Consider the following 12,512-nt stretch of genomic DNA (forward strand, 5'->3'; position numbering starts at 1 on the left):
AATCCCCTCCGCGTTTCCGTGTACCTCGGGAATCTTGTTTCCCTTTAACCTCCCCTGATTCCCTTCGTTCATCTGGCCACCATCTTCTGCCCCTCTGTAGCTCCTGCACCTTGAACACCTCCTGTGTATCTCCAGCACTCTCACCTCCTTGTCTGCTGCCAGGGTCTGCTATTTTTCTTGTTTCCAGTTTTCTGCCTAGATCAAGGAATTAGTACTTTATAAAAATGTTGCTGTGAGGGGGAAAATGTTTTGTGCGGGTGAATCACAATCCTAGATCTCGTGGCTCCTCACAGTAGGAAAGTACTAGGCTTTGTGGCGTTTCTCACCTTCGCAAATCAGATGGATGTATGTATTGGATAAAAATGTTCTCCTGCCCTTTCCCTTCCCTCAAACCTGTGTATAGCACAATTTTCCATCTTGTGTCTGTTCCAGTATTTTAGAACAGCAATTGACTGGGTAATGCTCTGAGTAATAATACCGTGATCTTTAAGTGCAAACTGTTAAGCAGTAACACCAAGTAATAGACACTTCTCCACTGTTCTGTTCTTTTTCCCCCCATGTTTGTTTTAGAGTTCCAACAAGATGTGTTATTAATGGACCCTGAGTAGAGCAAGTTATTTGTTATGGTAACTTTTTGACCTATTTAATAAGTACTTAAAGGAGTGTAGTGCAGTTTTTATTGTACTCTGCTGTGTACAGTTATGAAGTGTGGTACATAATAAAATAAAAGCAATAATGTGGATATTTCAGAGGGATCCATCAGAGCAGACCTGCAGCAACATATTTCATCTGGTTTGTCTGGCTATGAAGCCTTGCAAGTTATAGCTGAAATAACTAGGAACAATATTGTGGTTATGACTTGCAATTGTTTACCATTGTAAACAGCAGAGTTATTATGTGTTTACCCTTTTCGGTGCTCAGAACCATTTTTTAAATAAGTTCATTAACACCTGCATACATTTAGCTGTGAAAAATGGCATGTCTTTTACATGCTCATACCTTAAAAAATATTTTAGTCAACTAGCAACAGTAAAATGCATCTAATTTAAGGCATAGTTTTATTGAGGTATGATTTGGAAAAGCAGAATTATTAAAAAAGACTAACAGTTGCACAGCTAATACAAAAACATACCGAGGTAATGAAGATCCTTTATGTGACAGTTTTCAAGTTTAATTTGGGAGGGCAACTCTAGACTTGGGCAATGGAGCTGCTGTATGAATTCCTGAGTCCCACTCATGTAAAGGTGCCGGGGGGGGGGGCGCAGTTAGCTGTTACTTGTGGGTAAATGGGTGTTTGTTCTCTTTTTTTGGTTGGGTTTTGTTGTTTTTATTGTTTTCAGTTCATTTTGTTTTCCAGATGTGGTCGTTGTGTTTCTTGATAGTAGCAGTCACCTAAGATCTTTGTCTAAAAGCTTGAAGTCAGTGAGAATTTTCACTGTGATGGGGGATGTAAGTTTTGGATCACTGCTGTTAAATTTTTACTGAAGAATTTTTCATTTTCTTAATGTTCTTGTGGCTACAAGTTTTGTAACATCCTGAGAAAAACCAACTGATTGGACCTCCAGGAAGTGCCCTGATGATAATCAGCTTCATGTGCAAGACAGAAAGGCTGATAGTCAGAAATTGCTCTTTAAACTAAGACAGACTGTCAGTCTTTGGGAATGGTGGGGAATGGCCTATTTATGTAATCAGATACTAAAGCTGGGAAGAAGCTGTCAGGCACATTCTTGTTGTGTAAGCAGCAGGCAAACTGTGCTTTATCTGACAGACAGTGTGTAAATCTGTCCATGCAAAAATCCAAATGTTTAGTTTGCTTCTAGTCACTGTAATAATCTGCTTATTTTCTTTTGCTAGAGCGATGGCATCATTTAGCAGAATGCACCACAGACAGGAGTCCTAGATAAGGCTCTGTTACTGTCAGTCATTCACTTCTTGATTGGCAAGGAGATAAATAGGAATTTACTAGAGGTTTGCTTCCAGCTAAAAGAGCAGACAACACCCTGGGATAAGTATATAAAGAGCAAGTGTGCTTAGCACCCTCAACCTTACAGCTTGGAAAAATGTTAGAAATAAGAGTCCTTCGAAATTCAATGTTAAAATTTGGTGGTTTATGAGCAATAGCTGAGCAGCCTTCCTGAATGGAGAAGTACTCAGATTAACTGATAAACAGTTACCATAAAGTAACAGAAAAACCCGTGTATATGTTCTGGGTATCTGTATTAGTTTCACTGTCACCACGTTTGAGATTTGTTTCTGAAATTGTAAGAGACTGCTAATGGTTCATCCCGGATGGCACTGTCATTTGCCTGATGGTTAATCAAACCAGACCTGACATGGAAAAATATCCTACTTTTTAGATCAACTGTGGTTGACTCTACAGTGTTTGTGTCATGGAAATTATTATTCAAGAGTTGTTTCAAAGTTATTCTGTAGCCAACTATAGGCAGACTATGATCTAAACTTACCAAATGCATTTTTGTTGCTGGCAGAGGCATATTATGGTATGGACAGACTAAAAAGAAAACTTAGAAATAAAACTATGCTATAATAGGAAAGATAGCCTCATCTTTTTTAATGGCATATAATCTCCTAAATCTTCTGATTTCATTTAATTTTAAAGGGTAATAAAATATGATTGAAATATATCTGAAGTGTAGTTTAATAAAAGTAATCTGCTGTACTGAACATCTACTGTTTTGTCAATCTGAAGATTTAGGAGGAAACTGTGCAAAATGGAAATACTTATTTGGATCTTAGACTTCACAGTTCTTGTAATTTCTGTTGCACTTTTTTTTTTTTAACTGCCAATTATTTAAAAATAATAATACAAGTTCTTTAGAATTTATTGGACGGATCTTAACAAAATTAATCTCCAGGTCATAAGAAGGTAAGACATAACAGAAACATGACCGATGAGGGGAACATACCTGGCAGAAGAATATGTTTCTGTACATGAAGTCAATTGTTCACATTCCTATTGTTTCCAGAATGATAAAGACCATAAATGAACAGCTGTTAAAAGCATAATAATTTGCACAACAATGCTCTGATCCTCTTGTGTTTATATTTAGAAGGAGAACTGCATTTTGAAATAGTAAATTGGCTTAGGAATCACAACCTCGAATGATACTATCTTAATTAAAAATACATGCATATCTTGGTAATGTTATGCACCTCCTCCATTTAAAAATAGGAAGAGAAGAACAATTAAGCACTTTCCATGCACTAATTTTTGTTTAATTTCAAAGAGTTAACCTTCTGAGAAGAAAGCTTCTGCTGGCACATTAGTGATAAACATTACATTAAAATAGTGATAAATACGATATAATAATCCCAAATAGACATTTTTCCTGTTGAATCCTGGGATGCTTTCTGCAGAAATCTCAGTATATTTTTAATGAGATTGTACATCAGTTTGTATGTTGTAGTTTAGACATATTGGCTTTAATTATTTTTGAATGTGCAATTTTTACAGTAGACAGAATATATATAAGACTCACCACAGCACTCGGAATATCACTTGGCATCTTAGCAAAATGTGCGATATTAAAAAGACCATGAATTTTAGCTGGATTTTCATTATTTTCTCAGACATATAATATTCCTCTTTGCTCTCAGTTCTTCTATTCCACACATGCAACATTTTGCATGTTATATTAAAACAATGATACTGGTCTTACAATCTCCTGCTGTACTGTGGTTCCACTATTATCACACATAATATTAAGTCAGCGTAATTCAGCATTTTCAGCCAACTGAGTGCTGTGGTAGTTTGCCTAAATCACAAGGAAATCAAAAGAAAATCTTACAAAACTAAGTTTCGAAGAGATCTTGATAGGTTGACCAATGCTTAAACTGGAAATTTTGTATAAGTACTGTAAAATATTTTAAAGTCAGTAACAGTCTTCCCCTTGCAATAGCAGAAGCAAAATTGTAAGGCATATATTTTACTTGAGTTTACACATTTTCCAGTATCGTTGGCAAACCGTTGTGAATATTATGCCAATGGACAAAACCATGAAAATGAAAGTGACTGGAACAGCTCATGTAAAATGAAAATGAAGAGTTATATTGATTATACCAGCTGAGATACAATAAACAAACAGAAGAAAAGTAAATGAGAATTTGGAAACTCAGTTTTTAATAAATTAGTAATTTGTTAACAATATAAGCTTGATGTACTTTATCTTAGTCCTTTTGACAAGACTCATTTTGTTGTAGCTGTAACATCATCACAGAGCCTGATCTAATACTTACAGAACTCAGTACAATCTCATTGACTTCAATATAAGTTGAATTGGACTAATAATGAAAAATCGCATTAGAATATTAGGTTTAGGAAAAAAAATAGTGCTTATAGCTGATTTGAGTCAAACTGAGTTTGTCTGATATTTTACTGATGTCACTAAAATCATACTGTAGGTTGTTATTGCTGTGCTGTGACAACTGTGGACTCTTATTCTGAGAACCTATTAAAATCACAAACCAGCAGTCATTCTCTTAGAAAGCTATACAGATATTTGTCTAAATACAATACCAAAATAAGTAACTTTGTAAAAAACAATTTGTAGTAAGTTATCAACTGCAGAGATTAAATAAAAAAGATATTACCATTTTTTCTTGCTTTATTTTTTTATTAAGTCTGTGATATGTTATTTTCAGCATGTAGTCTTATTTTTCCTTTAGGGGATTTTCTGGTTTTCTTTTTGAATTTTGTTATAAGTGACAGGTTTATTTTATTCAATATGATTTCATGTGAAAGTAAATTAAAACCAGCAAAGATTTAAAAAAAAAAAAACCACCCCACTAATTGAATAAAAACTGATTAAGAAAAAAATCTAAGTAATCTAAGTTTTGATCTTTTTTCCTTTAAAATATTTATTTGACTAAGCAGTTTGATTTAAAAGGAAAAAAAACCCCAACCAAACAAACAAACAACCCCACAGAAAACATATGGAGATTCTGTACCTCTCTGTATTTAAGATATCTTTTATTCTAGCTGTAAGGAAGTTTTCTCTCATTTCTCCTTAATTTAAAGAAATACAATAACCATGCATCCATAGTAAATTAATTTTTATTGGTTGTGGTAGTTGTGGAAGTATCTGGGTATTTTTAGAAAATACTTTTGAAATGCAGTTGTCAAAATCAAGATCTTTATTTGTCTCTTTATCAGCATTGAAGCACAGGGTTGTACTCTCCATTAGAATTAGACCATGCTGGTGAGGTTTGCGAACAGGGAAATCTGGGCTTCTCAGAAGCAGATGAACTTTTCGCCTTTGTAGCTGAACTCAGGTTAAATTAACCATCAAACTATTGCTGGCATGTGGATTTGAATAAGTCTGATATTTTAAGAAGTTTGAAGCATGGTAGCATATGTTAAATGTAATTAAGAAGTAACTGAATTACAAATACATATACTTCCCAGTATTCATTTGGTTAAAGTTAAGAGAAACCTTCTTTTCAGGCAAGCATAACAGTTGTTAAAGCCTTACTCTCAGTCGCAGTCTCAGCAGCCACATGTGCATCAGGTCACTGTAGTTCTCCAGGCTCTGTTAATCAATCCGCAATGGCTTAGCACTTCCCAAGGTGCTCCCAAAAGACTTAGAGTTGCAGGGATCAGCCAAACGTGGCTGGATTTTAAGGTAGTTTTGGTACCCAAAGCCCACAGTGGACTTAGTCCCTGCGCTTCTTTGTTTCCTGTAATACCTGGTGAAACCCTGACTTGAAAAAGCAAAATAATCCTTGTCCTGTGCATACTGAAATCTTCCAGTTTTCCCACCCTTCTGTCCTACTGAGATGTATCTGTCTGATGCTGGATAAGCTCTGCAGTTCATGGAAGCAAGCCTTGATTCTCACCCTTTTCCTTTGTAAAACCAAAGGTCTGCCCTGATTTTCAGCTTCATAAAAACATTGTACTCTCATCATCTCCGACTACATAAAACCAGCTGTCTCTCAGTATGTGAAGCTTTTATAGGAATTTTCAAAGGCCGTTTCAGCTATAAAAGTGAACTGAAAACACAAAAAACAACCCCCCAAAAATCCCTTCTCTTTCTTTTTGATGATGTTGCTGAGTGTAATGTGCTTGACACCAGACGATTTTAGAAATGTATGGCATGGTGTAGTTTGTCTGATACCATACCACTTTGCTGTTTTACAAGCTACAGCATGTCACAGATTAAAGCTTTGTTGGATTCAACAAAGCTGGCAATAAATAAACCTCTCTGATGTCACTGTGACCTAAATTAAACTCATCGTGTTTCCTTTGTTTTGTTAGCGAAAGAGTAGTTTTCATCACTTTTGAAAGACCTCTAGAGTTTTAAAAAATACTTTTTTAATAAAGATTTTAATTAAGTTGGAAATTAATTGTGGGTCAGAGTAAGAGTCAGTATCTGCTGGTTTCTAGCCATTTATAGCCATCCAGGTTTTTGGATAGAAAGATAGAATGCAAAGGATAGAAGACTTTAGCATGGTAGAAAAACCACACTAAATAAGAAATGTGAGAACTGCCAAAGTAGCTGACTGCAGATCAGCAAAGAAATGCTGATCCTTTCTAGCACTTGATGAATATACAGAGATGAGTTTTCTTTGTATTTTTAAATTATATGCTCTTGAACATAGGGGTAGTCAGAAGCCCAAAAAAAGATAAAATAATTTTGTCTACTCAGATCTGGTAAAGACTGGGGGCGGGGGGAGAAGGAAAGGGAGGTGGCATTACAAATAATTTATTTGGTTAGACTACAATCTGGTTAGACTCTTAGACCTTGTAGATATCCATCCCAAAGAGGAAACTTCATGGGAAAACTCTGCTCAAGCCTTAAACTATTAACCTCATATACAGCAAAGCTCGCTTTACATAGTCTGCTCCTGCAAATATGCATTAGAATAATGGGTCAGCTTTTACATGAGTGGGTGTTCTGTCTGAGAGAGGATGGTAAGATATAGCTCAAAATTAATATATATCATTGCTTTTCAAGCATCTGCCAGTCTGTGAGTTGATCGTATTGGCTATCGAGATTTATTTATTCTAATGACCCAGGTTTCTGTCAGTGGTCCTATTCTACTGTAAGCTACTAATGTTATGGTGGACAGCTGCCAGATTTCCAAAGTAAATAGTATAATAAAAAAATATATAATTGACAGCAAATATCAGCAGGTGGTTAAAATACAGGAACTGTTTTCTGTTTGTGAAACAGGAAACCACCACTGGTATCAAGGTACCAATAGTTTTGACTTCAAATATTTGTTTGTTTTGATTTCCTTTCTATTTTCAGAAGTTATTGAAGGAAATTTCTAATATCCTTGAAGGCAGGTAATGGTTCAATTAAAATTAACATATAAAGACTTTTCTAAAGGCAAGTTTTGTTTAACTGTACCCAGCTTTGGAGGTGTCCTGAGAATGTAAATGACATCTTGATGGAACCTTTGGACCATACATGGTATCTCAAGGTAGCTGCATATCTCTTTCCTTAAAAATGTGCAGACATTTGATAGCAGATCCTATGTTCACAACCATGAACATCCTAGTGGTTTGAATCTGATGTTCTCAACTCCAGTGTATATTACTCTTAAAAATTAAAGACCTGTGTTTACAAACATGGATGAGTCCCATTCAGTCTAATTTGCAGACTGAATTACAGTTCTATTTTTTGCTTCTGTTATGCCTGTGCTTAACTACCATGAGCTACTTACACTTACGTAAAATACTTTGTAGAGCATTTGGTCAAGTGGTTTATTTTCATCTACAGAATTCAAAATCTTCCATTTCTTTTTTTCTCCCAGAATTTAATATTAATTCGATGAGATTTCTTTGAACGTGGATAAATTTATCCAGAATAGTTTTAAGGCCAGACCAAGCTTTTTTACATTAAAAAAAATGTAGTCACATGCCCTGTAGTCACAACTGAGAAATTTATGATGGAAAGCAACTGATAAAGGTAATGGAACTGCAAAAAAAAAAAAAAAAAAATTGCCCATTTTATAGCACTGTTCCATTAGATTGTCTTAAGCCAGGGTTTCTGTTCCACTGCTATGTTCTAGAATCCTCTAGGTAAAGAAAAAAAGCGTTCAAATGGAACTGCAAGTTTTATTGGTATAAAAGCTTTTGAATCACTACTGTTATATACAGATGTTCAGTTTTTTCTACGTTATATATTTTTCCTAGTAAAAACTCATAGAGTAGTGTTAATGAAACATACCTTTATGTGCATTAAACAGTAGGCTGTAACACTATTTTAAGTGATTCTATGTTATAAAAAGCTCTGCAGCAAGATTAATGTTACAAAATTGACAGAATATTATAACACTGTGGAAGATGATAAATTTAAAACTTTCCATTATGCCTTAATGAATACAGTGGGAATCGTGAGGCTGTGTCTGGTGGTTGCATCATGTCTTTCAGCTGGTTCGTAAGGCTGTTCTCACATAAAGTAACCTTTAGTCCTACTTTGTTTATACTTGATTATGTTTTAAAATGTTTTTAATTTGGAAGATACAAATTTAAATTGTACTTCTATTCTGAAAAGCAATGATGTAAAAATAATAGCTGACACCTCAAAAGAATAGATGACTGTTTTCAGAGGCATAAATGCTTGAGAAAGCACAAAACTAAATTTTGACTACATTTCCCCTCAAAACATACTGCGGAGTCAGAAGAGGGACTGAAGAATGAGATGTGTGCTCTTCTAGCTTGTATATCACCAATGGAATTGTTAACCAACCTGTAGCTACAGGCCTACAGTTTCCTCTGCTGTGCTGCTGCAATGAATGCAACTGGCCAATTTTGTCACTTCAGTGACACAAGGTGTACAGCCCGGTGTGTTAGGGCAGGTAAATTTGATATTTGTGATATTTCAAAGCTACAGCAAAGGTCAGAAATTGATGCACATGAGCTATTGCTGATGCACAAGACAGAACAACCTTATTTTGAGACAGAGAGCTGAGGCAATGGCAAATGTGAAAACACTTTGTCTCCCTCAGAGCTGAAGAAACGTGAGTGCTGATAGGAGCAGAACCCCTTGGTGCCATTTTAGAGAGACTTTTCAGAATGTGATGCAGTCAAGTTTTCAGACCCATTCCAACAAGTGGCTTGAATGTGCCATCCTTTTTTGTTGGTTTGCTTTTTGCACAAATGTGATACATCACCTCACACATTGTTCATTTTCTAAAGTGTGTTTGTTTTTAAGGCATCAGTATGCAGTTCTTTCTTGGATGTATCCTTTTCTGAGGAAAGATGCATTTTTCAAACTGTCCTTTGCTAGGTACTTACCAGCACTCAATTGTATACTCATTTATTTGAAAATGCTTAACAACAGGTACAGTTTAGTGGTGAAATTACACTTTAAAGTTTATATACATATTTCATCAGTAGGTTGTGCACCATCACAATAGAGCCTGAAAAATTATGCAGTCTTCAGGAATTTAGAGAAATGTATGCACTTGTTGGGTTTCAGGTTGCCACTTATGGTCATAATCCAGTTTTGGTAAATGGTACACAGTTCAGTGTGTCTTTTGGATATGTTGCACAGCCTTCCAACCTACTGCAATACCAGTCTCCTTAAATACTTTCAAGACTATTGAGGGTAAGAATATTATATCCTATCATTTAGAAAGCTTGTGTTTCTGGTAGATGCTTATTAGGAAGATGTGCTGGAATTGGTATAATTATATCATCGATATCTTCTGCATAGACTTTGTATAGTAAAATCTGAATTAATGAGTCTCTGAATTCAGTGCTGAAAAATGACTGTGAATTTTTTTAAACCCTATCCCCTCCTTAATTTGAATTGGATATATTTATTTACATTTCTTGTAAACCATGCTCTACTGCTACTGCCACCAACCAGTTTGGGATAACTGGTGATAATGCAACCTCTTCTTTAAGGAAAACGGTTAAAACGGTGTTTAGTAACTGCGAGTGGGTGCAAAACATCATGAAATCACCAGCAGTACTGTTGGTATCCTGTGTGTTTGAGTAAGACTATTCCACATATATATGAAAATATAAACGTACTGTTGTAAACTTGGATCAGTAATTCTTGCATGAAATTCTGTTGCAAATGTTGGAAATGAACAATAGAAACTTGTTAACATAAGTCTAGAAACACTGAGAAACAAAAAATGCCTGATTAATTAAACATACATTTACAAAAATAAATAAGTTGAAGTCACTAAACAGCTCTACTGTCTCTGAACCTCAGACAGATAGAAATCTGTATCATCACTGAAGCCTCCTGTGATCTTTTTCTATCCTTCTCCATTTAAGCAGATGAATTAAAAAAAAAAGAAAAGAAAAAAAAACACAAGAAAAAGAATACAAAGGTAGCTTCAGAAAGGTCAGAAACCCTATTTGGACTGCTACCAAAGGCACACACAGGGGTTAGTTAGAGATAGAGTTGCAGCTTTAATTCTGATTTTTCCAGCTTGTGTCACTTCAAAGACAGACTTTCAGTGTTATTTTAACATTTTTATTGTGTGTGAATAATAGAGTACACATTGAGGTTCAATAGATGCAATACTGTTAAATGTACGTCTTGGTGGATTTAAAAAATGAGGGATTTATTTTATATTCATAAAGTTGTAATACAGTCTGGAGAAACTATTTGTTAAAAGATAGCATCTACTTAACCTGCTTATTTATTTCTTGTAGTAGAAGGTTAGATCCACAATAAATACACGAGGAAATAAGTAGATAGGGGAATTTATCTTAGAAATAAGATCCCTGTCACGCTTTTGAAATGTGAAATGCATGAAGACCTGTCAGGGAGATATACGGACATGATATTTTTTTACTGTGCATTTGGAGGTATTTAGCTATATTTGTCATTTGCTAGTGCCACTAAGCAGTGATCAAGTGATATAGTAATTTGAAAGTCTGTTTTCAATTCAGCATATATATATTTTTTTGTTGTTGTTTTTTGCCTTTGGGATATAGCAGAACTGTACACAAGTCTTCTTTTTCTTTCACTCTCTGTTTGTGTCAATAGTTTTTTGGGGAAGAATTAGCATTTGTTTAAATAGGTTGCATAACATAGGTAATTAAGTATGTTCTTTACAGAAATCTTCAGGTAGCTATATTATACATACATGAAAATTGCTATATTTGTACAGTAGTTTGGGAAAAAAAAAACATTGAGTACAAATTATGGTATTAAGATATTAAACCATCTAGCTTTTTCCTAGATTATGGACAGTGGCATAGCTGATTTCATCATTTTCATTGTAACTTGCCAGAACTAATGCATCTTTGATAAGGCTGGCATAAAAGATGGACCTCACATCCAAACAGGGGAAAAACAGTCCAGACAAGTAAAAATAAGGGCATTACTTAGCTTAGGACAGTTGGTGTTGAAAATGGTACAGTTACCACCAGATCAGACAACCCATTCTTGCAAAAACATCAGTGAATATTCTGAAATCTACCAAATTGGTCACTAAATGTAAATATGACTACTTCTAGTTTTATGGAGGCCAAATGACCTGTTCTCTATGGTGTATGTAGGTAAAAGAAGTGAAATCTATATTCTCCTTATAAACCTGACCTACTGACACCCTGGTTGTCTCTCTCTGTCATCACCTCTTGACCTGCACCACATCCGCGTGTCCTCTGCAGAGCACAGTCTCTTTTTGCAGCACCTCTGCCTATATGAATTTTTCCCAGATAAGGTAGGGGATTTTTACAGTGTAATGCTGAACACGTAAATAATAGCAGCAATGTCATCGTATGTATTCATTGTTTTTTTTTCTGCTGCTGTTGAATTAACAGGGCTATAGCAATAACCCCAAGGTGTGCTTCCATACCTACTAAATAGGTAAATGATGAAGTTGAGCTAGTTACCCTGGTATTAAAGTTTACCTGGTGCTTTACATAGTCTCTATTGAGATATCTCACTATACACAGTCAGAGTTACTTAATACCTTTTTAGGGTATTCCTCTGGTTCTGTATTTCTAGGTTTTTATGTATTTGTATATATATTTCCTTTTCTTAGCAGGGGAGACTGATTTTATTCCTTCAAAACATGAAGGAACATTAAAAATGCCATGCAAGACAATAATAAAAGATTATTTGAGGCTTAGGTCTCTCTGTTAATTTTTTTATTTTTTTTTTTTCCCAATTTGCCAGCATTAAAACTCCCATTGTATTTGAGACAGTGAGGGCATAATGTGAAGGTGCAGCCTGATGTTGACAGAGCAAAATGAGAAAGGGGGACAAAGCCTTTTCAGTTGCAATATTACAGCTGTAAAACACAAACATCTGAATCGTGGCGTCGGCTTTAACAAAAATCACAGCATGAAAACCCAGACATGAAACAAGGTTTCCTTAGATTCAGGCTGGCTTTGCGTGCTGTTACGAAGTTATCTCGCAGAGTGAAGAAGTGCAGTGGCTGCACTTGGCAGAATGAATTGCCTTTTCTTTCCTTCCTTGCCACGACTGGGATCTTTTATGTTTCCTGTGGTAATGCTGGGGAGGAGAATGCATTATCAGAAAACACTTCAATTTCTGCAGCCCCTTTTA

General features: G+C 35.3%; 1 protein-coding gene across 1 annotated transcript in view; it reads left to right on the forward strand.

The window, feature by feature from the left end:
* ZNF407 (zinc finger protein 407) overlaps window positions 1-12,512 on the forward strand; it is a 337,896-nt gene that overhangs the window by 182,474 nt on the left and 142,910 nt on the right.

The sequence above is a fragment of the Strigops habroptila genome, chromosome 1, assembly GCF_004027225.2.
Source record: "Strigops habroptila isolate Jane chromosome 1, bStrHab1.2.pri, whole genome shotgun sequence".
Taxonomy (NCBI): domain Eukaryota; kingdom Metazoa; phylum Chordata; class Aves; order Psittaciformes; family Psittacidae; genus Strigops; species Strigops habroptila.